The sequence below is a fragment of the Tiliqua scincoides genome, chromosome 5 (genome assembly GCF_035046505.1).
Source record: "Tiliqua scincoides isolate rTilSci1 chromosome 5, rTilSci1.hap2, whole genome shotgun sequence".
Taxonomy (NCBI): Eukaryota; Metazoa; Chordata; class Lepidosauria; order Squamata; family Scincidae; genus Tiliqua; species Tiliqua scincoides.
Window position 1 is genome coordinate 19,114,320 of NC_089825.1, and position 10,469 is coordinate 19,124,788.

The 10,469-nt window shown below is 42.6% G+C and overlaps 1 pseudogene; it reads right to left on the reverse strand.

Annotated features, from left to right (window-relative positions):
- Window positions 1-1,930: 1,930 nt before the first annotated feature.
- Window positions 1,931-2,049, reverse strand: LOC136655177 (5S ribosomal RNA; annotated as a pseudogene).
- Between the last annotated feature and the right edge of the window lie 8,420 nt (window positions 2,050-10,469).

Consider the following 10,469-nt stretch of genomic DNA (forward strand, 5'->3'; position numbering starts at 1 on the left):
AGATGGTTGGCACTGACTGACTCTCCCTCCTGGTTAGCTTGTCCCTAGACAAGGCTTTGCTGTGAAAATAGCTCAGGTTGGTTGGAATCCAAAGAACTGTGAGTGGAAGCAGTAAATGACTTAGCTCAGCAAAGTTTTCCACATGTGCTAGTGGAAGACTTATTGCATGGTTGTATCATAGTGTTTCAGAGGCAGTAGCGTAGCTAGTGATCACGTAGCCTGGTGCCAAGCTCAAAATGTTGCCCCGGAAGTGATTACACAACCGGAAGTGACGTCATGCCCAGGGTTTTTACAAGTGAAAACTGGGAGGAACCTACCTCCTTCCCCCAGCAGCTTGCCACCCATTTGCTCTGCTGCCTCCCCCTAGTCAGTGACATAGCTAAGGCATTTATCTGCTACCTGGGAGTCATAGAAGATTTGTAGCCCCGCCCCACTGACAAAAATCAAATTTAACTAAGTAAATAAATAAAAAGTGTGCCCCTGATTGGTTTGAGACACTGTGCTGGGGTGAAGAGGGATGGTTATTTCCCCCCTGCTAAATATAAGAGGGGCACAACTTGAAAAAGTGCCTTTTTACCCAGTTACCAGGGGTAACTGTATTATGATACATGGAAATGTGAGCTGACTCATATTAACACCTTCTTGGTTTCATGCTGTATCATGATAACATGTTGTTGCAACATGTCAAGAACATAATAACATGTCTTTGGCTCTCAGAACAATTGGTCTAATAGGTTAGTTTTGAGTTAAGAAAATCCACTTTTTATTCTATACGGCAGTTGTGTTTTCATTTCTGGTTAACGGGCCCTAACTTTTGATAGAATATAGATATTCCAATGTGGTTTGCTTCATTGCATTCAGCATTAAATTACCTTTCCAATGATGTATAACACGATGGTATTATTCATACATACCAAGATTTTCACAATTTTGGTCACTAGAGTCAAGCTCAGCTTGTTGCCCCCCTAAAGCTTGATGTCTGGTGCAACTGCTACCCCCTGCACCTCCTTAGCTATGCCACTGTTTGGAGGTCAAATAAAGATGGACAAAGAAGATGCTGTTACCTTTCATTGCTTTTGCCACACACTTGCCTGACCAGATAGTGCTAGCAGTGAGGAGGCACTGGAGGGGAGAACCCAAGCTTCCCTCCAAATAAAAAAATTCTGGAGCTGGGCCTAAGCAAACTTCCAGTTTTTGATGCCTGCGTGACACTGTAAAATTAGGATGGTAGCCAAGCACATGGCTAGCCACAATATATAGCTGGTGGGTTGTGTTTGTGGATGCAAGTTGTGCAAGCCTGGTTTGTCATAAGACATTGCTAAAAAATGAAATACTAGCCTAGCAGCGACTCATGCACAAGCAATGCTGGCATAAGAACATAAAAACAGCCCCGCTGGATCAGGCCACATGCCCATCTAGTCCAGCTTCCTGTATCTCACAGCGGCCCACCAAATGCCCCAGGGAGCACACCAGATAACAAGAGACATCATTCTGGTGCCCTCCCTTGCATTTGAAATATCTCATTTCTAAAAAGCAGGAGGTTGCACATAAACATCATGTCTTGTAGCCCGTAATGGATTTTTCCTACAGAAATTTGTCCAATCCCCTTTTAAAGGCATCTAGGCCAGATGCCATCACCACATCCTGTGGCAAGGAGTTCCACAGACCAACCACACACTGAGTAAATACTTTTTTTTGTCTGTCCTAACTCTCCCAACACTCAATTTTAGTGAAAGTTCCCTGGTTTGGGTGCTATGTGAGATTGTAAAGAGAATCTCTCTATCCACTCTATCCTTTCCGTGCATAATTCCCTTTTGCTATTTCTTGCTGTTATTTGACTCACAGAAAGGTGCTTTATTAACAAAGCAAGTTAAAAGATCCCCAGCACTCAAATGGTTGGCAACCTTCAGTCTCGAAAGACTATGGTACAAGCCTACAGCACCCAGTATTCCCAGGCGGTCTCCCATCCAAGTACTAACCAGGCCTGACCCTGCTTAGCTTCCAAGATCAGACGAGATTGGGCATGTGCAGGGTAACAGCACTCACCTCCATTGTAAACCCAATCACTTTGAAGCACTGCTCAATTAATTCAAACTGGGATTTGTAGAAACTATTGTTCATGAAATCTTGTACTGTCCTGAGAAGTTCGTTCTGTAAATACCTAATGGGATGAAGCAAGGAAGAACCTGAATAGTCAGATGACATTCAAAAACTACTCTAAATTTTAAGCCACTAGTGAGGAGAGCTTTTTTATTTCAGCTTTTCTCAAGTTGCCCAGGGCAGGGAGGAATGGTGGGGTGGAGGAATACAAACAGAATATTACCTTGGAGGCTTGTTTTCTGGCAATTTATAATGTGCTAATTTTTTCTTCTCTGCCAAACCAGCATAGATGTAATAAAAAATATGGAAATTCTTCTCTCCTCTGAAATAACAACACACTTAATAATGACAGGTACTAAAGTCAAACCAAAATGGAGGCAAAAAAGTCAATATGGGTTAGGTTACAAAGCTATTGTCACAGTGAAATAGGTTAAAACAGAGCAAAGGGTCAATACTGGAAGCAGATTGCAATTTAAAAAAAATCATCATCATTATGTATAATTATGTACAACTTTATTACCAGTAGTATATAAAGTACTACTTTATTACTTCTTTATGTACAGTTTTACACCAATAGTAAAGTCTCAATTGTCTAAAATGAAACTCAACCTTTTATTAGCACAGGAAGCACCTTAGACTTTATCGGACTATTGGTCCATCTAGTTCAACACTGTCCACAATGACTGTTGGCGGTTCTCCAACATTTCAGACGGGGTCTTTCCAAGTCCTACCAGAAGATGCCAGGGACCTTCTGAATGCAAGGCAGGTGTACACCCATGAAGCAATAGCTCCATTCCTTGATCTGTTAACCTTCAGGGTTATGCACAGTAGACCATCACAGATATTATATCCTGTATGCAGAAGTGTGGTGGGCTAGAATTGGAACAATTCCATCCACCTCAACAGGTGCAGACTGTACCACCCTTTCACTTTGCCAAAATGAGGTTTCTATTTAAATTTTTTTTTTAAAGAAGTCTATTGTTTTCCTCTTACTTACACAGCTTGGTGTATGACTCTAGATTTCTCTAGGAGATATTCTGAAATTTGAGCGCTTACAACCGTTCCACTGGAAGTGAATGTCATTTCTAGATATTTCCCAAATCTGCTGGAATTATCATTAATAATCGTGCCTGCATTTCCAAAAGCTTCTAGTAGATTGTTGACTTGGAGAATCTTTTCTTGAAGAGTCCTGTTATTGGCCTAAATATAAATTCAAAAAACACAAAGACCTTTTAAAAATACAGTTTCTCAGTATACCCATGACAAAGTATTCTTTCCCAGTGCAGTAACCTTTTGTGACAAGCTCCTTATTCAGTGATCACCATAATTCCACCATCTGTTAGAAAGTTAGAGTTAGTTCGCATGTTTTCTGCCTAATTAGAGGAAGGCATTTATTTGAATCCCCTTCTGTCAGGGGTAAATTAGGTAAGTCATGTAGCACTACAGAACAGAGTAGCAGGGTTCTACTGACTAGATAGTGAGGAGTTGAGAAAGAAGTGGAGGCAAAAACATCAAGAAGGGTTTGCGATTTCTTACACTAAAACATACCCTCCCAAGGACAGTCAGTTGCTGCACCAGAAGATGGGCACTCTGCGTCTTCCCTGCGCCACTTTCTCCAGAAATGACAATACACTGATAGGAGAAGAGAATCTATTGTAAGCAGTTTCTTATGCACTCAAGAGGAGCATCGAACTGAGACTTGCAGCCCGTTGCATTTACCTGGTCTGAATTGTATGTGACCATTGATTGGTAAGCAATGTCAGCCACCGCAAAAATGTGAGGCGGGTTAGCGGTCCGTTTGGCCCTGATGTAGAGTTTGGAATGCTGAAAAGACACAGAAATGTTGACTTCATTCTGTTATGCCACCCTTTGGCTTCCTGGTCCCATGAATAGAGGGTTTATATTTGTTAATAATGACATAAAAACACAAAACACCATATTTTGGTGTTTAGGATATCTGAATCAAAACACCGCACACTGCATTTTTATGTTTAAGATATTTTCCAGAAATTACAGAAATTAATTCTGAGTAGACCTGGTTTGGATTGTGCCCAAAAGCATTTAAAATTAATAAAAATGAGAATGGAATGAGAATTTAGAATAAAAACACCAAACACCATTTTCTGCCTTTTTCATTTTTTTTCAAATCATGAAATCTGTGAAAAAATAAAACCATTTTCAAACACCTCCACCCATGAGACTTACTGGTTATGGCCAGTGATATTTCTGAATCATCTTAATTACCTGGTTTGGAATACAAATTTGTCTAGCTTAGTAGTTCCCAAACTGTGGGTCGCAAGCAACTGGTGGGTTGTGACTGGATTTTTGGTGGGTCTTGTAGTCCAATGAAAACACGGGTGATGGAAAGATCAGATAACTAATTGTCCCAAGCCTCAAGGCTATTCAAAAATCAGACAGCCATTAATTGCCCTTCAAAGAGCTGAGCTCCTGCAGTTTGCAACATGCATAGAGAGGTTTGATCATCTTTTTTCTGGTGATTATTACTTGTAAATACATAAAAATATTATTTCTTTCTAGTTTTTTTTTAAGTCTAGTAAACTTAGGTGGGTCTCGACAGAGCATCATTTTATAAAGTGGGTTCTGATGCTAAAAGGTTTGGCCTAGCTCATAATGCTCAGGTTTAATATGAACTGAATGATGCTCCCCATATAGTTCTTTGAGTAGAATGGAAAATAAGATCTTGCATGCACATTGGAGAATGGTTCTTAACAAGTCAATTTTTAGTCCTAATCCTGGACAATAATTTCTGCTCAGACAGAATTAAGTAAACACCCCCCAGGGATCTGAGGGCAAACCACTGGCATTCTAGCGCTTTAGAGAAAAAAGAAGCTGAGTAGCCCTCAAACTCTGGGAAGCTTCCCAGTTCCAATAGCAGACTGTAAATGCAAAGACTATCATTATAGACTGCTTAGGTATATCGCAAACCTATGTTTCCTTGGCCTTTGTAGATAGGTAGAATGAGATTAAATACTTTCTCTTCTAAATATCTCAGGGCCCAAACCTAAGCAGTGCGCACCCGGCTTACCGTTGGCATGCACTGTTGCAAAAGTGCCATACGGCACATTTGCAATACTTAGTGCTGGCCGAGCACTGGGTAGCACCGTTGGACCACCAGTCCTCCACTGCTTGGTGGTCGCCTGAACTGCAGCGCGGCAGAGAGGTAGGTAGGAGTATGGAGGGAGGTGGGGAGGAGGCATTCCAGGGTGGGGGGAGGCAAGTAGAGGGCGGGAAGTGTGCCAAGGGAGGAGAGTGGGATGGGAGGGAGGTGGGACCAGCAGAGTTCAGCTCGACCAGATCCTGAGCTTCTAGTTGGGCTGCACAGTCTAACAAAGAGGCTCTTGATACTATGGCAATCCAAGGGCTGCCACAGAATCAAGTAGCCTCATCGTGGGGCTACTTCCCTTACCCGGGAGAAGAGGACAAAAGTCGCCTTCGCCCAAGGAGTCGCCAGCGGCAGCCCTGTTGCACACAGGATCCTGCAGCAACTGTTTCAGCGCCACGGTGGTCCCAGCGGAACGGGCAGCTCAGGATTGGGCTGCCCATCATCAGTGCAAATCTTAGAATCTTTTAAAAGCTCATAACAAGCAAAATAAAAAAAAGAAAGAACAGGCCCTCCCAACAATTTTCCGCTGAGAGTTTAAGGCTCTCCTTTTCCACCTGGCCTTCTCTCCTTAATTAGTTGCTTTTGGGATTTTGTGTCTGTATTCCATATTTTATTGTAATGCTTTTTAACTACCCTGTTCTTTATGACTCTTGCATTTTATATTTCATTCTTATACTGTATCTTACTGTTTTCGTGATTCTTTTCCCACTATATTGTATGCAGCCTGGAGTGCTCCGATTATTTCGACGAAACGGTGGGATACAAAGCATTTCAATTACTTTCATACCTGTGTAGTATAAAGTTCTAAGTTTCGGAAAGGATTGACCGCAATGAGAATGTCTCCCACATAGGTGTAGATCTGATCCCTGGCATAGCTCTTCTGCAGTTGCTCCGTGACAGTATTCTGTTTTGCAAAACAAAACACAGAGGGCAGCATCTATTTTAGGTTGGTATTAAAACAAAAGCATTGCAACGTTAAAACAAAAAGTGAGTACTTTGATCAGAGAAACTGGCAGGATTTTCAGACATCTTATGCTGACGTTAGAAGCAGTTAGCTGTCTGTCACCAGGATCCTCCCAGGGAATTGTCTGTGACCATACGATGTAGCCACACTGGTGCATTATAAGCAGACCAGAGTCTGGTCAGTGGTACATGGGAATCCCATGGTCATTGTCTTTTAGTAAAAGAAAGGCACGCTACATGTGTAATAAAGGAAATAAAATTGCCAGCATACATTGTCGTTTGTATCCCCATACTTGGGGATATGTGGGCCTCCAGAGACAAGAAGTTCTAAAGTTTAGGGCCTGCAGTCCAGAAGGCCCTGTATTCCTGCTAGATGTGCTCCTGAAAGCAGGTTGGATAGTTTTGCAGCATACATACAGGTATATGGTATTTCAAACTGGGAGCTGATGTAGTGTAGTGCCTAACGGACTGAGCTGCGAGTCACAACTTCCCGGGTTTGAATCTCACTAGGTGGTGTTAGGCAAGGCACTCTCTTTCAGTCTCAGCCTCTGCAATATATGGATTATATTCACCCTACAGGTTTATTGTAAGGATTACCTTCAAGCTTCAAGATAATACAGACACATCTTGCACTCTGGATGCTGGCGAAACTCTCGTAAGACAGGCTCAGAAATGAATTTCAGGGGCTTGCTAACCCCCATCTCCAAGGAAAGGCAAACTCCATAAACCCCTAAATTTTTCTCCACTCACATTAAAAGCTGAGCAGAAACGGATTGCAGATTTCCTCACACTTTATTTGATGCAATGGAGTTCAGTGGGTTCGTTAAATTAAATAGGAGCCAAATTGAAATTTTAGAAGGGCTGCCCCTGGAAAAATATGGACATGGAGGAAAGACCAACCCACAATGGAAGATGCTGAGGTTCTCCCATGAAGGGTCATCCCCCCCCCCATTTCTGATGTTGACCCATTTTCAAAAGAGCCTTGGAAGCAGCCAGCAGGTAATTTGCTGCTGCTCCCATTTTGAAGTGCTGCCCCCTGGGAAGGGGGTTAGGAAGGGGAAAACAATCCCCCCACAGGACACCCTTTGGGCTATCTTTTCTCTGTCCCCTTTTTCCAAGTACCACTCTTAAGAAAGAGCTGCATTGGAGCTTTGGACTATCTTGAATGAAGAACAATATTATTTCTAGTATGCTTTTTGTTTTTGTAGGAAATTACTAGGTTCCTTTCTGAAGGCCCAATCCTGTCCAACTTTCCAGCACCACCAAAGGGGCATGTGTTGTGTCCTGTGGTGGGGGAGGAAGTCATGAAGGCCTCCACAAGGTAAGGAAGCCTTTGTTCCCTCACCTCTGGGCTGCACTGATGCTGGAAAGTTGGAAAGGATTGGATCCTTAGTGTCTCCAGAGCAATCTTAGAGAAGATGCTCATCTTCCCTTTGCACACTCAGAAAGTGCTATACGAAATGTGCTATGTTACTGTAATATACAGACTGATGCTGTTTGCTTCTTTTACTCCTTCCCACCATCCTCATGTTTATACCGGCCTTCCAAAATGTACAAAAAGCTGGTCCGAAGGCAGATAGCGATAGTTAGCTCTTAATTGTCGAATATATTGGCTACTTTTTTCTCTTGTTAAGTTTATTCATTATTAATGCCTTCTCCTTTCCTGAAAGTAAACATGACTTTTACTGTCTGGCAAACAACTCTCAGCATATGGCTTATCACAGTGTAAATAAATATTTGGACGAGCGCGTAACACCTTAGATTAATCACATTCATTAGCGCTGCACCTGTACCATTAATTGGCTAAAAGTATAGAACCCTCTAAAAGTCCACTAATCACAACAAAGTGCTAGGGACATGCACAGCACTGAAGGACTGGTCTAGTTCCAGGTTAAATGAGGCAAAGGGACAATTTCCCTATCACTAGAGCATTATGCGACTCAAGAAGTGATAGGCTGGTAAAGGGGATTGTTCTCAGCATGTTGCGTTTTACCCTCTGCAAAAGCTTTCAGACGACATGAAAATGTCTTACCTCATCTAATACTTCTAAGGTTGCCAAATCATCCACATCCTCCTGGTTGGGGGCTGGAGACCGACTGTAGTTCCCTTTCTTTGTATGAATACGCTCAAATCTGTACAAGATAATGAAAAATGGGGATACGTTGGTATCTCGGGCCATCAATGGAAAGAGAGCAGCAGCTATGATGTAACTACATTGTAAATGAATCAACAAAAAGAAAGAAGAGTCTCTTTAACAATCTCTGTTCCTGGACTTCTTAATACTTCCATATGAAAATATCTCATGCATGAGAGTGTACTGCTTTGTCTTCAATTCTGCATTTTCTAGTGGTATAATAATTGCACCTCACCTTGCACACTCAGCCAGTGCTTTCTTCCCCTATAGATCCACCAACAACATGCTGATACACTCAGCAGCAACCGAGAAACAAAATCTTTGCTGTTTTCTTTTTGAAACACACCATACCCCTCTGAAAATGAACATGCTGTTTATTCTCTTCCTTGTGTCCTGTAATGTTAAACTGAAAACCTGCTTTTCTTAGGGTATTTTTCACACACGAGGCTTATACTTCGTAGTACGCATGTATTTTATTTATTTTTTGCCTTTTTATACTGCCCTTCCTCCAAGGAGCTCAAGGTAATGTACATAGTTCCTTCCCTCCTTTTGCCCTCACAGCAACCCCATGAGGTAGGTTAGGCTTGAGATAGTGAATGGTCCAAGCTTATCCAGGAAGCTTTATGGCTGAGAGAGGATTTCAACCTGGATCTTCCAGGTCTAAGTCCAACTCCCTAACCACAACACCATATTATATCTGAGCATTTGAATTATGAATATAAAAGCAACACTAGTCATCATGCCCTCTTTAGTTACAACTGCTCTGGTCTCCTTGGCCTTTTGCATTAACAGCCATTGCCTGTTATCAGAACTCAAGCCCAGAGCAGGTCACAAAGAACTGATGACGAACGACACTAGGCAAGGAGGTGGTCTACGTGCTGCCACCAACAAAGTACAGGAATCAGACATACCAACCCAAGAAGCTGCTTTAGGCTAGCGCTGGGCTCAGAAATTGAACTCTTATTTTTGCTGCTAGGCACAAAAATGGTGGAGAGATTTTGGCAGTTTTTCAAGGGAAGGCTTAAAGTGGGGGTGAACTCATTGTTGGCAATCAATAGTCCTCCTGGTGGACACAGGAAGCTGCCCTTTTCCCCACAACAAGCTACCAATTTTTTCCCCCTCAGGACTCCAGCACAAACAATGCTACATAATGATGCAGGGTCACTTGAAGAGGAATTTTTTGAGGAGGGAGAGATGACAACCATTAGCTAGCAGCTTGGGAAAAAGCACCACTGTTGCTGAGGAACAGAAGCTACATAAAGGGCGCAATCCTAACCCCTTATATCAGTGCTTTCCAGCACTGACTTAAGGGCAATGCAGCTCTGAGGTAAGGGAACAAACATTCCCTTACTTTGAGGAGGCCTCTGTGAGGAGGCCTCTGTGAGGCCAACTGCAGGATGCAGCATATGCCCCATTGCCACCGCTATGCCAGTGCTGGAAAACGCCCAAAATAAGATTAGTTTGGTGGTTCAGTTTTGGTCTTTCTTTACAGAGCCAGGATGGTGTAGTGGTCCTGGAGTCAGACTTATACTTGGAAGATCCAGGTTCAAATCCCTGCTCAGCCATGAAGCCTCCTGGGTAACCTAGGTCCGTCACTCTCTCTCAGACTCGCCTACCTCACAAGGTTGTTGTGAGGACAAAATGAGGGAAGGAACACATACACACAGCCCTGAGGTCCTTGGAGGATGGGCAGTATGAAAATGTTAAATAAACATCTGGCCCAGCTCGGCTTTATACTAAGGAAAAAAACAGGTCAGGTAACACACTCTGACTCCTACAGGAGTTTCTGGATCAGCCTTTGTCACTCCTCAGAGCAAACAGGGGTCCCATTCAGTGGCATAGCTAAGGAGGTGCAGGGGGTAGCAGTTGCACCGGGCATCAAGCTTTAGGGGGGCAACAAGCTGAGCTTGACTCTAGTGACCAAAATTGTGAAAATCTTGGTATGTATGAATAATACCATCGTGTTATACATCACTGGAAAGGTAATTTAATGCTGAATGCAATGAAGCAAACCACAGTGGAATATCTGTATTCTATCAAAAGTTAGGGCCAATTAACCAGAAATGAAAACACAACTGCCGTATAGAATAAAAAGTGGAATTTCTTAACTCAAAACTAACCTATGAGACCGATTGTTCTGAGAGCCAA